Here is a 19,794-nt window from a genome sequence, read left to right as displayed (position 1 = left end):
ATGTCACTTACCCGCAGGCCTTTCAAGGGCTTATTCAAATCTGCCGGCTCTGAGTGGATTTGTGAGGGCTCCTGCTGTGCTCATTCCTGAAGGAGGTTCACATCCTGGGCTAAGTGATGCACCTCTCTCTCTCTCTCTCTCTCTCTCTCTCTCTCTCTCTCTGTGTGTGTGTGTGTGTGTGTGTGTGTCTCTTTCTCATCTTTCTCAGTTCAGATTAGAGAAAAGAGGTTACAGCCCTGGCTCTGTTTTCACACCGACAGGTCCAAATGCAACCCGCAGGCCACGCCCGACCCCTCCGGATCACGCTCACATACTGTGTCCATAGGTGTGGCCTTGCACAGGCACACGTGTGGTTTCTGCCCAAGTGTGTACACGGGAAAATGCTCGCGGTGTCGGCAAACGCGGGGCCACCTCTTGCAAGTCTCTCCAGACAGGCACGCACACGAGCGGCAGAGTGGATGTGTGTGCAGCCGTGTGAGCACACACACATGTGCTCACGGATGCCAGTAGCGTGGGCGTTGAGGCCACGTGTCCTCCTGCAAAGAGATGTGTGTGACCCATGTGTACCCAGCGTGCGCTCAGCTGCAGATGGAAGCGCGCTCCCTACCACATCCCCGGGGGTTAAAACTCAGACAGTAAAAGCATCCGTAAAAGAAGCTATCAGAAATTCAGGGGCGACATTGATTTCTGTGGCTGTCAGAGCTGAGTAAATAAACCCCGAGTGGCGTTTAACATCGGGCCTTCCCACCAAGGGCCGGCGCTGCAAGGACCAGAGCCACTCATGTTTACAGCCTTCTTGAAGGCGGAGCGGCTGCAGTGAGGGCCGGACGTGCCCACGACTCCGCGGGGACCTTGGGGTCTCCTGGACTGTGTTGTGCTGACTCCTTCGTGGTGCAGGTACTGCTCTCTGCTCCTGGGAAGCCGTTGGAGCCTGTGGGGGCCCTGAAGGCCACCCAGGTACAGGCGGCCCCTGTCCTCCCTCACAGCTGAGGGCCACCGTGCCTCCAGGCACGCCTAGAAAGCTCCCTCCTTCCATTGCCTCCGGAGTCTGAGACGGTCCTGAGTTCATCTCCAGCTTCTTGGGCCCTGAGCGCCAACTGCTAGGTCTGAACCGTGTCCCTAAAGCTCCTATGTTGAGTCCTAACCCCCAGGACCTCTGAATGTGTTTAAAAACCAATCTTTAACAAGATTCAGGTAAAATGAGGTCACACGGGGTCCCCACGCACCAGGGGACAACCACGTGGGGCACGGGGAGGGGACGGGGTCCACAGGTCAGCAGAGGCCTCAGGAGGACCGGCCCTGCCCGCCCTGGGCCTCGGACCCACAGCGCCCACAGCCTCGAGGAAACGCATTTCTGTTGTCCAAGCCCCGCTCTGGGCCTGCTGGGTCCCTGCAGCCAGGCCGCGAGGTCCTCACCTCGACCTCCCCAACCCACGCTGGCCTCCAGATGTTGGCCCTTGTTGGAGGCCCGGCCCTGACGCGGGTCCCAAGCGAGCCCCTGCCCCCAGCCGCGTGCGGCCACACTGTTGAGCCTTTTAGAGAGATTTGAACAATAAGAAAGAAGCCCTGTCCATTTTCAGACATAGTTGGTGAACTTGAAGCTGTGGGTCCACCTTTCCACCTGCAGCGTTTCCTCCTGCCCGCGGGCCGGCTGGCGGGCGGCCGGGCGCTCCTGCAGCCCCGGGCGGTGGACGCTCACCTTTGCGTCTGAAAGTCTTCCCTCCGCCTTTGTCTCTGAGAGGTAGTTTGGCTGGGTATAGAATTTTCAGGTGACGGGTTCTCTCTTCCAGTCCCTTAAAGCTGCAGTTCTCTCCTGGGTTATCCCCCATCGCCCACCTCTCTGTTCNTGTGCTTTTTTTTTTTTTTAATGTCTCCGATCTGTGGGTTTACAGTTTCCATCAAATTTGGACAGTTTTCAGCCCTGACTGCCTTACTGTTCTCCGTCCCCTGTTCACTGTCCCTCTCCCCTGGGCCCCTGTCTGCGTCCTGTCCTCTCTCACAAGCGCTTCGGGCGCACGTGTGGGGCTGCCGCGGTCCCGGGGCTCGCGGGCGCTCTGCTCGCTGCTTTACTCCGTGTCTCCTGCCGGACGGTCCCTACGGCTCTGCCGTCAAGGGCCCCTGCGGCTGCAGCCTGTGATCCGTCTCCAGCCCCGTTCAGTGCGTCCTTCGTCTCAGACGTGGCCGCTTCAGCTCTAGGAGCCGATTGGGGCTGCAGCCCTGCGCTGCCCGCAGTCCAGCCCCGAATGGCAGCCTGGCACACAGCCGAGCGTGGCGGTTGCTTCCGGTGGGAGGTGGCGGTGTCAGCAGGGCAGTGGCAATATCGGGGGTCGCAGGTGAGAGAGGCCTGACGGGCACGGTGGGGCCGCCCCGACTTCCCACTGTGAGGGGAGACGGCAGGATCCTGGACCCAGGAGGGAGTGGGGGAGGGGAAGCACACGGTCCAGCAGGGCGCGCACGGCCTGAGCAGCAGGAGACGGACTCGGGGCGGCCTCGGGGCACCGGTCCGGGGGTCAGGTGAGCTGTCGGTGGGACCCGTCCGCGGACTCTGGGTCACGTTTGTCTAGAAATGTGAGGACCTGGTGTGGCCATGAGGCCGTCCGTGTGGCCAGGATTCTGAGCGGGCCCTGGGCCGCCCATCTCCGGGCTATGCCGGAGGCTCAGGCTGTGCCTCACACACACGCACAGCGTTCCAGGCAGGAAATTACGCGGTGCTGGCGCATCGAGGAGCCTTTTAGTTGATCCCAGGGTTTGAGGCGGTGGCCCCGAGCTGGGGCCTGAGCCTCTCCCCTCCCATAGGCTGTGCCCCCACCGCCCCACGTCAGGCCACGCACGAGAAGCCGAGGAGCGATGTGCAGACAGCTTTCTGATTGGTGATCGCACGAAACATGGGAGTGGCCGGCGAGGTCCCCAGGAGGCACGGGCCGGTGGCCACAGTGGGCGGGGACAATGGTCCCCCCTTGTCTGGTGGCTCTGCGGTGACGCAGAGGCTGAGGCCGGCTCTGACCCCGTGCCGCCCGGCTGCTCCCGCTGTCGGTGCTGCCGCGCACGCGGGTGGGGGCAGGGTCTGCGCTGGGAAGGGCAGGGGTGCCCTCACCTCCCTTGTGCCTCCACGCCGGGCTGGCCTCCCGGCTTCCTGCAAGGTTGAAGGTGGACCCGCACACCCTCGGGCCGTGTGTGTGAGGGACAGAGGGAGACTGTCTCAAGAAGGATTTACGTTCTCCACCTTGACTTTTAGAGGGGAGGGGCAGGCGGGGCTGCCGGGCTTGGGGAAAAGCAGAAAGCGGGGCCCTTGGCTGCCCTCGCTGCACACACACCCCCTGCAGCTTCAGTTTGCCGGCCTGTCCTGGCTAGAGTGGGAGCCCCTCCCTCCCTCCCTCTGTCCGCCGCGGCCGGTCCCGGGCTGGAGGCCCGACTTGCACCCTGAGCCACGGCCAGGAAACCTGCATCTTTCAGCAAACATTTATTGAGCACCTACTGTGTGTGCTAGGGATTCTGCTGAGACGCAGACAGACAGGAGGCTGGCCCTCAGGGGCCACACACGTCAGGGCACTTGGACGGGCAGTAGACAGACAGGCAGCCCCGGCCACATCTGCACCTGGGACCAGGCGTCTCTCATGCCCTCTGGCTGAGAGCACAGCTTTCCGCACCGCCCGCCGGCCGGAGCAGGTCCCGCTTGAAACAGACGCCGCACTGGGGCGCCAGACAGGCTGCCCAGAGCCTGGTGGGGGGCTGAGGGCTTTGGCCCAGCTCCCCTGTCCCCCCCGAGCAGCTGTGCGGCCACGCTGCCTCCCCGCCGGGCCGGGCCATGACCCAGAGCCTTCTCCAGACAGAGCGCCGAGGAAGTAAGTCATGTCAGGCCCAGGCCTCCAGCTGCCGCAGGAGTCACACCTGGAGAGGCTGCTCTGGACGTCGTTCCTCCTTTCCTCACGGCGACAGGGAGCGTGAGGACGGCGGCGCTGGCGGCTCAGGACCTGCCACCGACCCTCGGGGACGATCCGGGCTCCTCGTGGGGGAGGGGCAGCCCACGGAGTGCCGCCGAGTCCTGCGCTCTCTGTCTGGAGCCTCAGCCCCGGGCAGCAAACCCTGCGGCCGCCCCCCAGCCATGGGGACCCGGGGCAGCCTCACCGCAGTATCTTTGGGGGGAGGCTTCACGTCCGTTTCCCCGTGCGCAGGAGGCCGTGGTGAGCTGGAGGCTGCGGTGAGTGGAGGCTGTGCTGATGGAGGTCATGGTGAGCAGGCGGTGCTGGCTGGTGGCTGGTGGGAGATGGCGCTGGACGCATGCTCTTCCACTGCAGCAGGGCAGGGTGCAGGGGTGAGGCAGGGGATGTGGCTGCATCAGTGGTTGGGGCTGGGGGTAAGGCAAGAACAGGAACCTCTGGAACCTTCTGGGACCTGAGCCTGGGGCCTTAAGCACGTTCCGGGCAGTGGTGGGAGCACGTCAGTGTCCGAGGGGTGGGACGGGGTGGAGGGCGCGTGGCCGAGGGCAGGCGGCAGCAGCTCCGTCCGGGTGAGCAGACGCGCCTGGCCCTGCGCCCTCCACCACACATCCCACCGNCCCAGTGTCTTCACCACTCCTGGCCCCCACCCTCCGCGCTGCAGCTCAGGGCTCCTGCCTGACCGCTGGGCTCCATCCATCTGCTCCGAGGTCCCCCTCGTCCTCGCCAGGTGACATCACTTGTTCCGGAACCTCTCCCTCTGGAGTCTGGGCACCGTGGATGCAGGACGCATCTTGATCTTGGGCACTTAGATGTGAGTTTTGTGTACTCGGCCCACAGCTGTTGGGGCAGGATTGTCCCAGCTGCCCGCGTCCCTCCCCATCCCTGCCATCGGCTTCACCTCTGCACGCCTGGCTGTTCGGGACCCTCAGCTCGGCCTCCCAGCTCCCCCGCAGATGGCTGGGCCAGCCCCCCTTCTTGTCTCCAGAGGGAGGGGCTCAGGCTCCTCTAGGCTCCTGGGGCCCGAGCCCTGCTGCTCACACCCTGCTGGCCCACCTTGCAGATGCCCGGGAGGGAACCAGATGTGTGCGGGGCGGGGGACAGACTCAGCGGGGTCAAGGCCCATGCGCGCACAGATCTGGACTTAGAGCTGCAGGGCCGGTCACACCTGCCCTGTGGGCCTGGGCCCCACCTGGGCTGGCCCTACAGGGGACAGTCAGCACAGACGCAGTGGGCTCGGGCCCGGGAAGGGAAGCCAAGTGAGCGGGGCCCTGTCCACAGAGACAGGCAACCCAGGACGGGAGCCTCGGGTCGGGAGGCTGGTGGCCACTGTGGCGCGATGCCCGAGGAAGGTGGCCCTGATGAGTAAATGAGTCAAACGAATGATGGACCTATGGACTCCGTGTCGTGTTCGTATTTGACTCCTGAAAAGGAACGTCAGCTGGGTGTGGGGTTTAGGGACCAGCAAGACGGAGAAGGTAGCTGAAGCCTGAAAGGGCACAGAGAGAGAGAGGGGCATAGGCTGAACCCGACGCTATGGGGCAAGACCACTTCACACGCTGCAGTGTGCACACACGCACGTGCATGCAGACGCACATATACACATATGTACACACATGCACTGAGCTTGGCCACACATGTGCACACATGAATGCACGAGCATGCAAACACACAGGTGTACACAGCACACATACGTACATGTGCACACGTGAACACATGCGTGCGCATAGGGGTGTGTGCACACACATGCACACAGAGCACCCACGATGCACACACACGTACATGAGTGCATGTCAGCACACATGCACGTGCACACAGCACACACAGGGCACACGCATGCATAACCACATGCACATGTGCACACCATAGTCACATGTGCGTGCATGCATGTGTGCGCGCGTACACACACACACACACACCCCGGCCACTCTGGACTTCAGGATCAGTGGGGCAACTTTGCCTTTAACCCTGGACCCTGGCCAGCAAGGGTCACACTAGCCCAGCCCGTGCAAGTTGTGCCAGCCTCNTTAGAGCTGCAGGGCCGGTCACACCTGCCCTGTGGGCCTGGGCCCCACCTGGGCTGGCCCTACAGGGGACAGTCAGCACAGACGCAGTGGGCTCGGGCCCGGGAAGGGAAGCCAAGTGAGCGGGGCCCTGTCCACAGAGACAGGCAACCCAGGACGGGAGCCTCGGGTCGGGAGGCTGGTGGCCACTGTGGCGCGATGCCCGAGGAAGGTGGCCCTGATGAGTAAATGAGTCAAACGAATGATGGACCTATGGACTCCGTGTCGTGTTCGTATTTGACTTCTGAAAAGGAACGTCAGCTGGGTGTGGGGTTTAGGGACCAGCAAGACGCTGAAGGTAGCTGAAGCCTGAGAGGGCACAGAGAGAGAGAGGGGCATAGGCTGAACCCGACGCTGTGGGGCAAGACCACTTCACACGCTGCAGTGTGCACACACGCATGTGCATGCAGACGCACATATGCACATATGTACACACATGCACTGAGCTTAGCCACACATGTGTACACATGAATGCACGAGCGTGCAAACACACAGGTGTACACAGCACACATATGTACATGTGCACACGTGAACACATGCGTGTGCATAGGGGTGTGCACACACATGCACACAGAGCACCCACGATGCACACACACGTACATGAGTGCATGTCAGCACACATGCACGTGCACACAGCACACACAGGGCACACGCATGCATAACCACATGCACATGTGCACACCATAGTCACATGTGCGTGCATGCATGTGTGCGCGCGTACACACACACACACACACACACACCGGCCACTCTGGACTTCAGGATCAGTGGGGCAACTTTGCCTTTAACCCTGGACCCTGGCCAGCAAGGGTCACACTAGCCCAGCCCGTGCAAGTTGTGCCAGCCTTAACTTTTTTTTTTTTTTTTTTTTTTTGCTTCGAGTCTGGACACAGGTGCTGGCAGCCTTTGTCCTGTGCTGGGTTACAGGGACCGCTGCCCGGTGTCGTGGACTCACCGCCAGTGAGGCTCCGAGCCACTTGGAGAGCCTCTCTCTGCTCGGCAGAAGTGATGTGCCTGATGGGGGAGCCTGGCTGGAGGGGCTGGGATTGGGCCCATCGCCGATGTTCCAACCAATCACACATGGCATGGCCTCTGTCATTGTTCCCGAGCTGCTCCTGAGGACAGGGGCAGGGCTGTCACACGTCCCTCAAGACCCTGATGCCTTACAAACCCACAAGACACCTCTCCCTCTGGACACACGGAGCTGCCGAACCTTGTCTCCTTTTGATCAAAGGTGACATGTCATCTCTCACTTAAATGACAGGCGGTTTGATTGTCACTTTGGCTTTCAATTTCACCCCAGAGGAGGGACATGGTCATGATCTGGAGCAGAGGCCAGAGGAGGGTACCCCAGGCCGGGACTGACTCCTTGCCACTTGTCTGAATTAGAAAGGAGGCTTCTGAACAGAGACCAGAGGGGGCACAGCTGCCCACCACACCAGCAGGGCCCGTGCCCGCCCCTCGAGGTGGAGCGGGCAGCCTGGGCAGGGGCTCTGATGCCGACCAAGCAGAGAATCGAGGACTGCCAAGCCCGGTGGCTGCCCCAGGCTGCAGTGATCAGTGGGCTCCCCGGGGGAGAAAGCAGCCAGTGGAGAGGGTGTCCCGCAGGGAATTTGCACCTCAAAGAGATGAATGGAAAGCCGGCCCTGGCACCAGCGGAATTGTTTGTCCCAGAGGAAGGGCAGGATACGGCAGAAGCAAGTTTCAAACATGAGGGCGAGAGATTGCAATCGTCCAGGAAATGTGTGTTTTTTGCAGCGAGCTGACCTTCCTGGGGGCCACCCCCACCTCCCAGGCAAGCCCAGAGGGACTCCCTGGCCGCTCGCCTCCCAGCACCCCTGCAGGTGAGGAGCTGGCTGCCCGGCCAGGTGCCCTGGCTCCCTGACCCCGCGGGGGTGGTGTGAGCTGAGGGGTGGCCGTCTGTAACTGCACCCCGTCCCCACTATCCATCCCTGTCTCCATCCTTGCTTCTGTGAGCTCACGGATGGCCCTGACGTGAACTCACCTGAGCAACTTGTCCTGGGGGCTCCCGAGGGCCTTTGTGTCCCCCTCTGGTGACAGCCATGTGTATACTCGCGCGCGGGAGAATGGCTCAGTGTTACCACCACCTCTGCAGGAGCCCTGGGCTGTGTCAGGTGCCCTGCAGCGAGGCCTCATTTAGCAAACACCGACTGAGCGCCCAGCGTGTGCAGGCCCTGATCCAGGCCTTTGGCTTCCATCCGTGGAGACCCTGCTTCACGGAGCTAAGGCTCGTGTGGTACGTGAGAGGGTGCTGAGGGCTATGGCGATACAAGTGAGAGGGTGCAGGAGTCTGCGGGTGCAAGGAGGGGCACTGGACATGAAATCGGGGGAGAAGGGCAGGCGTCTCCGCCTAGGACCCGCCTTGGTGGCCCCCGGCCATCTCAAACGGCTAGTGACTGTGGCGGGATGAAACCCGTGACTTGTCTCACAGTCTGTGGTCTGGAGCCGGCACCGCCGGCCCAGGACCTCTGCTCAGGGTCCCCACAGGCTGCAGTCGAGGTGGGGGCAGAGGTCTCATATGGGGCTCAAGCGGGGAAGGATCCACGTCCCGCTCAGCTGGTGGTTGGAAGGTTTCAGCCGCTCAGGTCTGTTCAGCTGAGCGCCTGCTTCCTCACTAAGAGGCCGCCCTCTGCTCTGTGCAGGATGGCAATGACCATAAGGTTCCCTCCCTTGGAGCGTGTTTGATGGGGAGACAAGGTTCCATCCAGCACTGGGTCCCGGGGACCTGAGCAGGAGTGGGGTGGAGACTTGGAGCTAAGCCTCGTCAGATGCTTTAGGGAAATTTGCACTCCTTGAAGACCAAGCCCCAGCCGCGGGCCAGACGTGAAGGTGGGGGCAGAGCAAGCCCAGGGCCTGGGGTCCGGGGACAGGCTGAGCAATGCCCGATGCCAGGGGGCAAAGTCAGCAAGACAGCTGATGGTCCAAACCAGGGCACGCCAAGGCGGGCAGGGCTGAGGCCCCGCATGTCCCCTGGACAGTGATGGAGACGGAAGGGGAAAATGAGAGTCTGGACCACTTGAGGTCCATGCAGGAGTGGTGGGAAGTAGGGGGCAAAGGTCAGGTATGAGGTCTGTAGGGAGGGAATGTCCTGCTAGAGCCCTGGTGTGGCGTCAAAGGACAGTTCTCTGAGGCACGACTCTGGCATCTGATGTCACCCGGTTAGTTCCTGGCATGAATATTAACCAAGCATCGGCTGGCCCTTAGGAGCCCTTCAGAACCCCGGACACCATGGTCAAGGTCGTTTCCAAAAAGTCATGGATCTTCTGTCGTTCCCTGACCTGGTGCTTCTATGAGTCTGGTATTAGGGGGCAGGGGCACGTCCAGAATCCACCTGGGGTCCCTCCCGATGTCCCCTGCCCTCTGCACATGCCCGGGTTGGGGGTGGTTACCCCTAAAGGCCCGTCCTTTGCTGCCCACCCCACCCCCACCGCCCCAGCCGAGTGAGTACGATCACACTGCTCCAGCCCCTGTGAGTCCTTCCCACTCCACCACCACCTGCCCTTCTCAGAGCCCTCCCGCCTCTCCCCTCCCACCATACACAGAGGCTGGCCATCCCCCCTCCAGACCACACCGGCCGTGCTGACCGCAAGGAAAGGGCCCGGGCGGAGCTGCCTGCCTCCCTCACCAGTTGGCCACGTCGGGTGTGGTCCCCCTGAGGCCTTACATGCTTTTCCCCAAATCACAAAATCCTCCCATGGAAGTCTGTTCCCCGAGGACAAGGGGTGTGTGTGTGTGTGTGTGTGTGTGTGTGTGTGTGTGTGTAGTGATGGCCCCTGGTGTCATATCAGCCAATGTCACCCTCCAGGACCATGATCTGGAGGCGCTGGCTGCCCATTTCCTTTGAGCCCTGGGTTCCGACCTGAGACTGCTCAGTGGGGGCTGGAAGGGGACCTAGAAGGGGGTTCGAAGGGGGGCTAGAAGGGGGCATCTTGCTCCGGGACCAGGGTTTTCTAACCCAACTACCCCCCAAGGCCCCCTGGCCTTCGCCTGACCTCTCAGCCCCCAGCACGAGAGTGGGTGCCCCCATGGAAAACGAGGGCTTTGTCTGTACCCCAGTCCCAGGTGGGGCCTCGCACGTCTCTGCTGGGGTAACAGACTCGGAAGAGGTTTGGGGCCACGGGCCTGACTGTACAGAAGAGACACTGAGGCCCATGGAGAAGGGACCCTGAGCCGAGCTGGCGGCGCCTACACCAGTCAGGGCCATGCTGCCCCCTGGGGAGCCGGATGGGGGTAGGCGGTGGGGGGGGGGCAGAGGAGCACAGAGCAGGCAGGGCCTGGGGCCTGAGGGCAGCTTTCCCATCGCAGGCTGCAGGCCCCCCTGCTGGCGGGGGGAGGCTGGNCCGCCACAGCGTGCGACAGCTGTCAGCTACCCAGAGAGCTGGCAGAGCCAGGCCTGGGGGCGTGGGAGCCACAGCCAGTTGCCGTTTATGCTTGGAAAGAGGAGGCAAGCTCCTGCCAGAGGCGCCCAGGGCGGCAGGGGCGGGGCGAGGCCATCACTGCCTGTCTGCTCTCCGCGGGGACACTGTGACGCGCTCTGTCCTCGTTTGGGGAGGTGGGCGGCCCTGAGGGTTGGGCTCCTTGGTGCCCAACAGAGATGGAGGGTGGCAGTCGGGAAGGGAGGGCGCCACAGAGAGGTGGGGCATCATGGGCGTGATGGATGGGGACCCAGGTGGGCAGCCAGGGAGGGGCTGGAGACGGCAGGGCCCTGAGCAGGGCTGTGGAGAGGCGGCTGAGCCCGAGTCCAGGCACAGGTGTGGGTCCAGCTCTGTCCCCTGACGGTTAGCAGCCTCTGGACCAGCCCTCGGGGCCTGGGCTCCTGGGCGGCCCTGGGAAGGACCCCTTCCCTCCTCCAGGCATCTTCATCCCCCCCCACCCCGTCAGACCCAGGGCCCCATGAAGGAAGGAGGGACTCTTTTCCACTTTTCAGGTGACCCATCAGAGGCCTGGAGGGTCCAGGGGCTGTACCGGGGGCGCACGGCAAGAGGCTTGTCCCTGGGGCCAGAAGCGTGGCCTCCTGACCCACATCCGCCCTGAGGTGGGGAAGGGCCAGGCTCTCTGTGGTCGATGTTCTCCAGGCACTGAGCTGCCCCGTGACCCCAAAACAGGGACAGCGGATCTTCCTGGTGACCGCACACACGGAGACTCAGCTTAGATGTGAGCGTTGCCTCTCATTCTGTGACCCTGAGGGGCCCTTGCACTTGGGAGCTCGGTTCTGTCACCCCTGTCAAGGGAATTGAGGTGACCTTCCTTCCAGCAGGTGATTGCAGGACACGCGGAGGCAGGACCCTGTGCCTCATGGCGCTCGGGAGACGTGGCCCGTCCTTCTCAGGGCCTCCTGGGTAATCGGGGTGAAGAGGACCCCGGCTGAGCCCTCCACTGCTGCTCCCCGGAGCCTGAGGAGCCTCAGAGAAGATGCGGAGCCCGGGCCCCATGTGGGGACAGTGAGTCTCGTGGATTCTGTCTCCGGGTTCTGCGTCCCAGTGGGAGATCCTCCTGGAGGTGTGTGTCCCAGGCGGGGGGGGGGCCCNGGGGGGGGGGGGGGGGAGCCCTCCCCCAGGTCTGCGTCAGCCGTGGGGCCAGCGATGCTCAGGAGGCAGGGGCCTGGCCCCGTGGGCACAGACGGAGATATGGTCACGGCCCAAGGAATGCCAAGGGCACCAGAAGCTGCGAAAGGCAAGGGCTCTCCTCTCCCTGGAGCCTCCAGGGAGGGTGTTCTTGCTGCATCTTGGTGCCGGACATCTGGCCTTCTCACACAGTATCATGAGACAATATCTGTGTCATTTAAAGCCACCAAGTTTGTGCTAATTTGTCACAGCAACCACAGGGAATGAAAACAGTCTCAGAGAGAGAGAGACATGGTGTAGACAGGAACCGGGATCCCCTGGACAGCCTGAATTAGAAGAAGGCTCGATGTCCTGGCTCAGATATTAGGCACCAGCGCCATGCTGACCTTGGCTGGGGCGGCTGGAGGCGGGATTTCCATCAGGAACCACTCAGCACAGATGTACCCAGTGTGGCACAGGTCTCCCGATCCAGCCCATCCTCCTGTGGTCCTGGGTCCCCCACAGAGCGTATAGAGCTGGTGAGGACCCCACGGGGGCAGGGAGCAGGGACGGTGGCTGGCCATGTCTGAGGTTTGCAGCTTTGCAGGGCGGAGACTGGAGTGAGGCCCATCCGGCAGGGAGATTCCAATTAGCAATAATCGCGCCTCGGATAAGCCTCATTGGCTGCGATACTGCCACGGCGCCCAGCTCCAGCAGGGAGACTCCAGAGCGGGATGAGGACCTCTGCTCCCACCTGGTACCGGCTGTTCAGAACCTTGTCCTTGTTGCTCTGGGGGGGAGGGGCCATCAGCTGATCTGTTCTTATTTTATGAGAACCTAGGATAGTCGAGACAGACGTTAATGATGGTGATACAGAATGATGACCATGGTGCTTCTGATGATGATGGAGGCAGTGGGGATGGTGATGGTGGTGGTGATGGTGGTGACGGTGGTGATGGTGATGGTGACGGTGGTGATGGTGATAGTGTAGATGGTAGTGGTGATGGTGATGGTATAGATGGTGGTGATGGTGATGGTATAGATGGTGGTGATGATGGTGATGGNCCATCAGCTGATCTGTTCTTATTTTATGAGAACCTAGGATAGTCGAGACAGACGTTAATGATGGTGATACAGAATGATGACCATGGTGCTTCTGATGATGATGGAGGCAGTGGGGATGGTGATGGTGATGGTGGTGATGGTGGCCCCCAAATCCCTTATATGCACAGATTTTTGTTGCATGAGTGAGGGATCCCCGTCCCTCACAAGTCTACACCCACACTCTGTGCTCACTCCTCCACCCAAGTTTCTGTGGACTGCGTGTGAATGCATCATTTCATCTGACGCTGTCACAATTTGTTCACAGATTTAAGGTGTTGGAACGAAGGCAGAGCTCAGACATCAGCCCAACCACGCCCTCCTTTTCCCAGTGAGGGACAGGCTTGACCTGGTCGCACAGCCCGATGGGGGCCCAACAAGGCCCAGCCCTGTGATCCCAGTCAGCACCCCCTCCCACCAGTATTTCTGCTGTTGCTGCAGCAGCTGGGTGGGCCGAGGGGACATGCCCCCCCCACACACAGTGTGTTTCTCAGAGGCAAGGGGAGCAGGAAGAGAGGGGGCCAGCCTCCGGCCAGGCACCAGCCTCTGGGGTGACGACGTTCTGTGTGAGCACTGCTGCTGTGCAGACCCTCTCCTGGCTGGGCATTCTCCCCGGAGCCCAGGACAGAGGAACAAGCCGGCCCGGGGTGATGTGCTCCTTTCTGCCGGGAGGTCGCATGAGGCCCGAAGGGCCAGGGAGACCCGTCCTGCAGGACAGGAGTTGCAGACATCAAGCCACGACTGTGCACGGACGGTGTGCCCTGGCCAGCGCCCCGGGCCCGGGGGCCAGCGAGACAGACGCCACAGGGCATTTGTCATGAGGACTCAGAGCAGGACTGGACGGAGGAGAAGGCCGATGTCAGGGATACCTGGGGGATGGCGAGGCAAGGATTAGGCGGGAGGGGGTGGCCTGTGGCTGGCGTGGAGGGGACAGAGCGAAAGAGACGGACACGGTGGACTGGGTGGAGAGCATGCAGGGGGCATCTGGGGTGACACGGATTCTAGGTTTGTGGCAATAAACGAAGCAGGGAAGGAGCTGGGAGGAGGAGCGGGCTTGGTGGGGGGAGGTAATGAACTCGGCTTTGCAGCCAGCTGGGGTGGGAGCGATTAATCCGCGTGGGGAGGGAGGGGCCGCTTGGCTGGCTCAGTACCTGCGCTGCTTCCTCTGAAGGTCCCTCTAATCGGCTTAGAGATTTATGCAAATCCGGGTGTGCAGGAGCCCCGATTGGGCTGCGGAGGAATTGTCCGGGCCCCCGGCGCTCGACTTCTCCGCAGCACCCTGGCTCCGAGCCCCTGCTCCCCGATCCAATCCCCCGGCCAAAGTGGGGCTTTTAAACATAATTATGGCCAGAACCAAAGGGAATTTCCACAGGAAGAGGTGCACAGGCCCAGGGGCCAGGCCACCCTGGGGCCAGAGCGAGGGGCAGCGGCTGCTCTCAGAGTGAGGAACAGGGGTGAGAACGAAGGTCGGGAGCCCTGGCTCCCCCTGAGACTGAGCCCTGATCCCAAGCACGTACTGAGCCCTGACCATGACTACGCATTGAGCCTGAAGCCCAGAATCCTTGCCACAGACTGGGCCCTGATCATGACTACACATGGGTCCCTGGCCCTGCTCTGTGGGGGGGGTGGGGGGGAGAATGTGAGCTCCATCACCGACTGAGCCCTGGTCCTACTCAGAGCTGGACAGCTGACTGGTTAGACACTAAACCTTCCTCCTGGCCACGCACTAAGTCTAACGGTTACAGACTGAGCTCAGACACTGGTCACACGCTGCGCCTTGACTCTAGTCATACTCTGGGCCCTACCCTGGTCACACAATGAGCCCTGACCCAGGTCACACTCTGGGTCCTGACTCTAGTCACATGCTGAGACCTGTCCCTGGTCACATGCTGGGCCCTGACCTTGATCGCACACTGAACTCGGATTCTCTAAAACAAGGACGTTGTCACGGAAGCTCCCCGCCCCCTCCCCCGGCCTGGGCGTGGTGCTCTGGTTCCGGGCCGCTCCCCAGTGGGATGTCACGTGCCACCATTCAAGTGGCTGGGTCTGTCCTCCTACCATAGTTTAGTGCCCTCCCAGCCGGACCGTCAGCCACGAGGGCGGCCCCATCTTCATCCCGCTCACAGGACCCGCCGAGGGCCTGGCGCCCTCTCAGCACAAGGTTGTGGAGGGAACGAATGAGTGAGTGGATCGATCAAATCCCAGACTTGATTCCTTCAGCAAAGAGGGCGTTGTGTCCGATGGCAGAGGGAGGTGACGCTCTCCGTGAGCGTCCAGCACATGAAAGTAAGATCGGGGCGTGGGGTGTGTGGGGGGGGGCAGTTGTGCTGGCGTGCAAGCAGAGCTTCCTAATCGGTGAGCCTATTCAGTCAGTGAAGTGGAATCCAGTGTGTGTGCAGGGGTGCGTCTGTCTCTGTGTGTGCTCATGTGTGTGTACCTGTGTGTGTCTGCATGTGTCAGGCATGTAGGTGTGTGTGCACGTGTGTGTCTGTCTCTGTGTGTGCCTGTGTGTGTGCAGTGTGTCTGTATGCTGTGCCTGTGTGTGTGCATACATGTGTGCGTGTGTGCATGTGCCTGTGTGAGTGTGTGTGACGCTGTTGGGGCCCAGCACCAGGCCCAGCAGGTGGGGAAGAGCCCTGGGGCGGGTCCTGGGCAGGAGGCTGGGAGGGAGGGGACAGTTCCCTGCAGGCTGAGCTGGAGTTAGAGGGGGCGTCACTTGTCCTGGGGGGTCAAATCCTTCTTGTCCCAGGGTGGGTGCCTGAGCCTGAACCCCCACCGGGTCCTTCTTCTCCAGGGGGGCATCTGAGTCTGACCCCCCACGAAGGGCCCGCACAGGTCGTGGGTTCAGAGCACTAGAACCTTTGGCTCCAGGGGGTCTGGGGGCACTTGGTCACTCACACGCTGGGCAGGTGATGTCCTGACCCCGCCCCTGTCAGCGGCTGGAAGAGTGTGAGCCTAGAGCTGCGGGTTTGCCTCCAGTGCTATTTATGTCTCCTCTGATAAAACATCAGCCAACACTTAAGGCACAAATCTTAGAAAATGTTGTGAGCATAAGTAAAAACACAGCAATGACTCATAACCCATTCCAACTTGGAGTTAATATTTTAGGCTGCCCCGCGTGGCCGTGCATGTCGTTCACTGCACAAAGGGGATGGGAGAGCGGGCAGTGTCAGCCTGTGGTGCATCTGCCTGGGTGGGCCTGGAGGTCAGGGGGGTGGCTGTTTTCAGTTTCCAGGAAGATGCCACACGGGTTCTTTGACTTGGTTCGTTTCTTCCAGACTGTCTCCAGCTGTAAGGCACACACCCGTGAGGCCGTGTGCAAGTGTAGAGGGCCGTGTGCACACTGCTGCTGGTCGCTGACCTTTTTCATTTCAGGTTGGGCGTCGGCCTGGGTAGACACCCCGCAGTGTGCTCACCCCTCCCCCACTGTCAGACACTGCAAGGCATCCAGGTGCCCATTCTGGTGGCTTCTGTGTCCTCTGCACAAGGGTGTCTCCGCCTTCCTTGTGGTTGCACGGGCTGACGCCTGGACACGTGACTGCAGATGCCAGGCATCGATGTTGGGGCAGCTCCTAGGCCCTTGGGGCCACTGAGCTGGGATCTACGGGGCGGGTCGGCAGGCTGGACACTCAGGCAGGGTTTCGTGATAGTCTTGAGGTCAAGTTCCTTCTCCAGGAGACGTTCCTTTTGCTCTTAGGACCATCTCCTGATTGGACAAGGCCCGCCACACCACGGAGGGCAATCTGCTCTGCTGAAAGCCCGCCATTTGTGGATCTCTTTGTACCTCAGAGAATGTCTTCCCAGCAGTGTTGAGACTGATTTTTTTTTAAATTTTTTTAATGTTTTATTTATTTCTAGGAGAGAGAGAAAGAGACAGCGTGAGCAGGGGAGGGTCAGAGAGAGAGGGAGTCACAGACTGAAACAGGCTCCAGGCTCTGAGCTGGCAGTCAGCACAGAGCCCGACGCGGGGCTCGAACCCACGAACCGCGAGATCATGACCTAAGCGAGAGTCGGACGCTTAACCGACTAAGCCACCCAGGCGCCCCGAGACTGATATTCAACCAGACGTCTGGGCCCCGCGATCCAGGCCGGTTCACACTGCAGTGACCACTGCAGCCACTTCGAAGGCCGTTTATTTCCAGCCTGCACCCGCACAGATGCTAGTCTTGGCTTATCCTCACCCGAACTGAGTGCCAGGAATTTACCCCTTTAATACTGCTAACACGGTCTCATTTAAAAGCATGTGCGTTTGGTTAGTAGGGAATCTGAGCTTCTTTGCACATATTTCTAGCTCATGAGACACTGGAAAGAGCCCAGCGGGGGGGTGGGGGGGGAGGGGACTGCCACGGGGTCAGTGGCCTGAGAGGAGGCTGTAGGAGGGACAGGCAGGCACGGCTGTGGGGGCACCGTCTGGTGTGCATGACGGTGCGGGCACCCTCGGGCGCGCTCAGAGCGTGGGCAGCGTCTGCCCATCACCCTCCTGGGCCCAGCACCACCCTGGGGCCCAGCAGTCCTGTGCCTCTGTGAGGTCCGCCCCAGGCAGCCGGCTCCGGGCTCTGGCCCCGCCGGGCTGCGGGGGGGGCAGAGAGACGCGGGGGTCCCGGTGCCAACTGTGGGCTCCATAAACGATGCCCACTGCTTCGTCGCTGCTGCTCCTGAGGGTGGACGGGACGCCTGCCCGGTGCCCAGCATGGAGTAGGGGCTCAGTTCCCCCTCCCTTCCCCCCTCATGTCACAGCTCAATTTGCTGCCAGGCCGGTTGAAGGAACTGGGTCAGTTCCTATAATATCTTCTCACTGATTCCGATCATTCAGGCAATTGCGACATCATTAACCCAGATCATCACACTCTTTGATCAGCTGCCGAGAATAGCGACACTCCAGGCATTCAGCGGGGGGCCCGGCTGCAAGCGGACAGGGATCTGGCATTTGCCAAAAGCGCACCAGACACAGTTGGCATTTGAGGGACAGACGGTCCAAGGCACGTGCTAACTACACATTTGTCCAGGTCACTGTGCTTTCCATGTGTGTCAGCCCTGGAAGTAGCCTCCCGGGTCCAGATCACATGTGTCACTTGCCGTGTGTGTGTGTGTGTGTGTGTGTGAGAAAGAGAGAGACAGAGAGAGAGAAAATGCTTTAGTTCCTTTAAATAACAGTAAGCTTCCCGTGGAGGAACAGTACCGATTCCAGAGCCAAGGACATCCCTGGTGCCGGCTCTGTCATCAACATGATGCATGACCTTGGGGTGCCCTTGGCACATCCGTGCTCCTTTCTGTAAACTCGGCCCGGGGCTTCATGCGCAGGGTGTGGTCAGGATAAGACCCAACGCGACGAAAGCGCTCGGCACAGAGCGGGTGCTCCACAAACGCTCGCTGGTCTTCCTTCTCAGCCCTTCATTTCTCTCCGTAATTTCACTTACTCGCAGTTACGTACGCGCCGTGAACACAGCCTCAGTGCCGATAACTCGAAGTTTCTGCATGAAGCTCCCGGCCTCGGCCTCAGTCCCCGCTCTTGGGGTCCCTGTCCGAGAGGACGAGGCGTGCGTCCGCGTCCTCGTGTTTACGCCCACGNGCGCACCTGGGCTCCTGCTGATGTGTGTGGTTGTGGCCTCTGCCTGCACTTCCGCGATGCTTGTGGGCGCTCCTCAGGGGCAGGTGCTGAGCGGTGTCGCCAGGTCCCCACGGCTCACGGTCGCTGTGGCAGCTGCCGCCAGCCTGCCCTCTGATGTCCTGGTCACCATTTCTGTCCCCCGGAGGGTGAGGCCGTGTCGGTCGAGAGTGTCACCGCACCCCAACACCCGCCTGGCACCCAGCAGGTATTTGTTAAGTGAGTGAAGGAACAAAGAGACAGACGAGTAAACCTTTCTTTCCACAGGGATGTAGTCACCACCCGCCCGTGAACGGCGTGTCACCGCACACGCCCACGCGGCCCTGCGGCCGGCCCAGGGATGACGCGCATCTGGAAAAGGAATGGTTTATGTTGCACACCTGAAACGAAAATAATATTGTGTGTTCATTCTGCTTCAATTACAAAATCCTAACAATGAAAATGCTCTTCTATTTCAATGTACAATAGATAGGATGCTTGGCAAACAAAATCATCAAGTCCCTTAAGTCCCAGTGAAGACTGTGAAATCTGACACGGTCGTGCTTACGTCCCCAGACCCAGGCTTCACCCGCGGCGCTGATGACGGGGTCCTGGGGTCAGGTTAAGGCGGCGGAACGCGCCGTGCGTGCGGGCCATCAGGCTTGCTCTCTCCGGAACGCTTCCTTCCCAGGGCTGTGATTTAACACTGAGTCCCCAGCTTTTACAGAGGAATGTAATAAGAAAGATCCATTTGAAGGCTGTCCCTCTATCTTTTACAAAAATGTAATCGAAAACCTCATCCGTGCTGCTGGACAGAGGTCCTCATGGGAGGCCCACAGCATAAATTCCTCCTAATGGTTTTGCCCTAATGCACGTGCAGGGGGCACGGAGGCAGAGGGCTGAGGCCATGTCTGATCATTTCTGAGAATCTGCTAACTGTGAGGACCAGGGAGGTGAGAAGCACCCTCTCACGTGACCTGGACCAGGGGCCTCGTCAATTCTTGAGTGTCTGGGGTGGGGGCAGGGGTGCGGGAAGTGATGGGCGGCCCTCAACCCTGTTTTGGGGTCAGTGCCAGCCTGGGCTTCTCACTTGAGACCGGGCCCCACTCTGGTTCCTGGGCCCCCTGGGCCGGATGTCAACGGGCTGGGCGGTGACGGAGGAGAGAACGGTGGGAGCAGAGAGGCCTCAGGAGTCTGCGAACGTGGCCTTATTTAGAAAAACGGTCCTTGCAGACGGACTCACGTCCAGGGTTTCCATGTGAGAGCGTCCTGGGTTACTCAGGGGACCTAACCCCTTGCAAGTGTCCTTGTAGGCGGCAGGAGGGGGCTCAGAGGGAGGCACGGCCCTGTGGACGTGGAGGCAGGGCTGGGGGGACACAGCCACACGCCCAGGGACCCCGGGGCCCCTGCGGCTGGAAGAGGAGGAAGCGCCCCTCCCCCAGCCTGGCCTGCAGACTCCCACACCCGCTGTCACGAGCCCCCAATGTGTGCTCGGTGTTCCGGCCACTAGCCCAGCGTGCAGAGGGGCCTGGCAGCCCGTGGCTGGG

At 61.1% G+C, this 19,794-nt stretch overlaps 1 pseudogene; it reads right to left on the bottom strand.

Moving 5' to 3' along the window:
- Positions 1-12,198: 12,198 nt before the first annotated feature.
- LOC144219926 (U4 spliceosomal RNA) lies at positions 12,199-12,272 on the bottom strand (annotated as a pseudogene).
- Positions 12,273-19,794: the final 7,522 nt, after the last annotated feature.

The sequence above is a fragment of the Crocuta crocuta genome, unplaced genomic scaffold, assembly GCF_008692635.1.
Source record: "Crocuta crocuta isolate KB4526 unplaced genomic scaffold, BGI_CrCroc_1.0 scaffold119, whole genome shotgun sequence".
Lineage (NCBI taxonomy): Eukaryota > Metazoa > Chordata > Mammalia > Carnivora > Hyaenidae > Crocuta > Crocuta crocuta.
The sequence above is the reverse complement of the archived record's forward strand: the minus strand, read 5'-3'. Positions and strand labels throughout refer to the sequence as shown.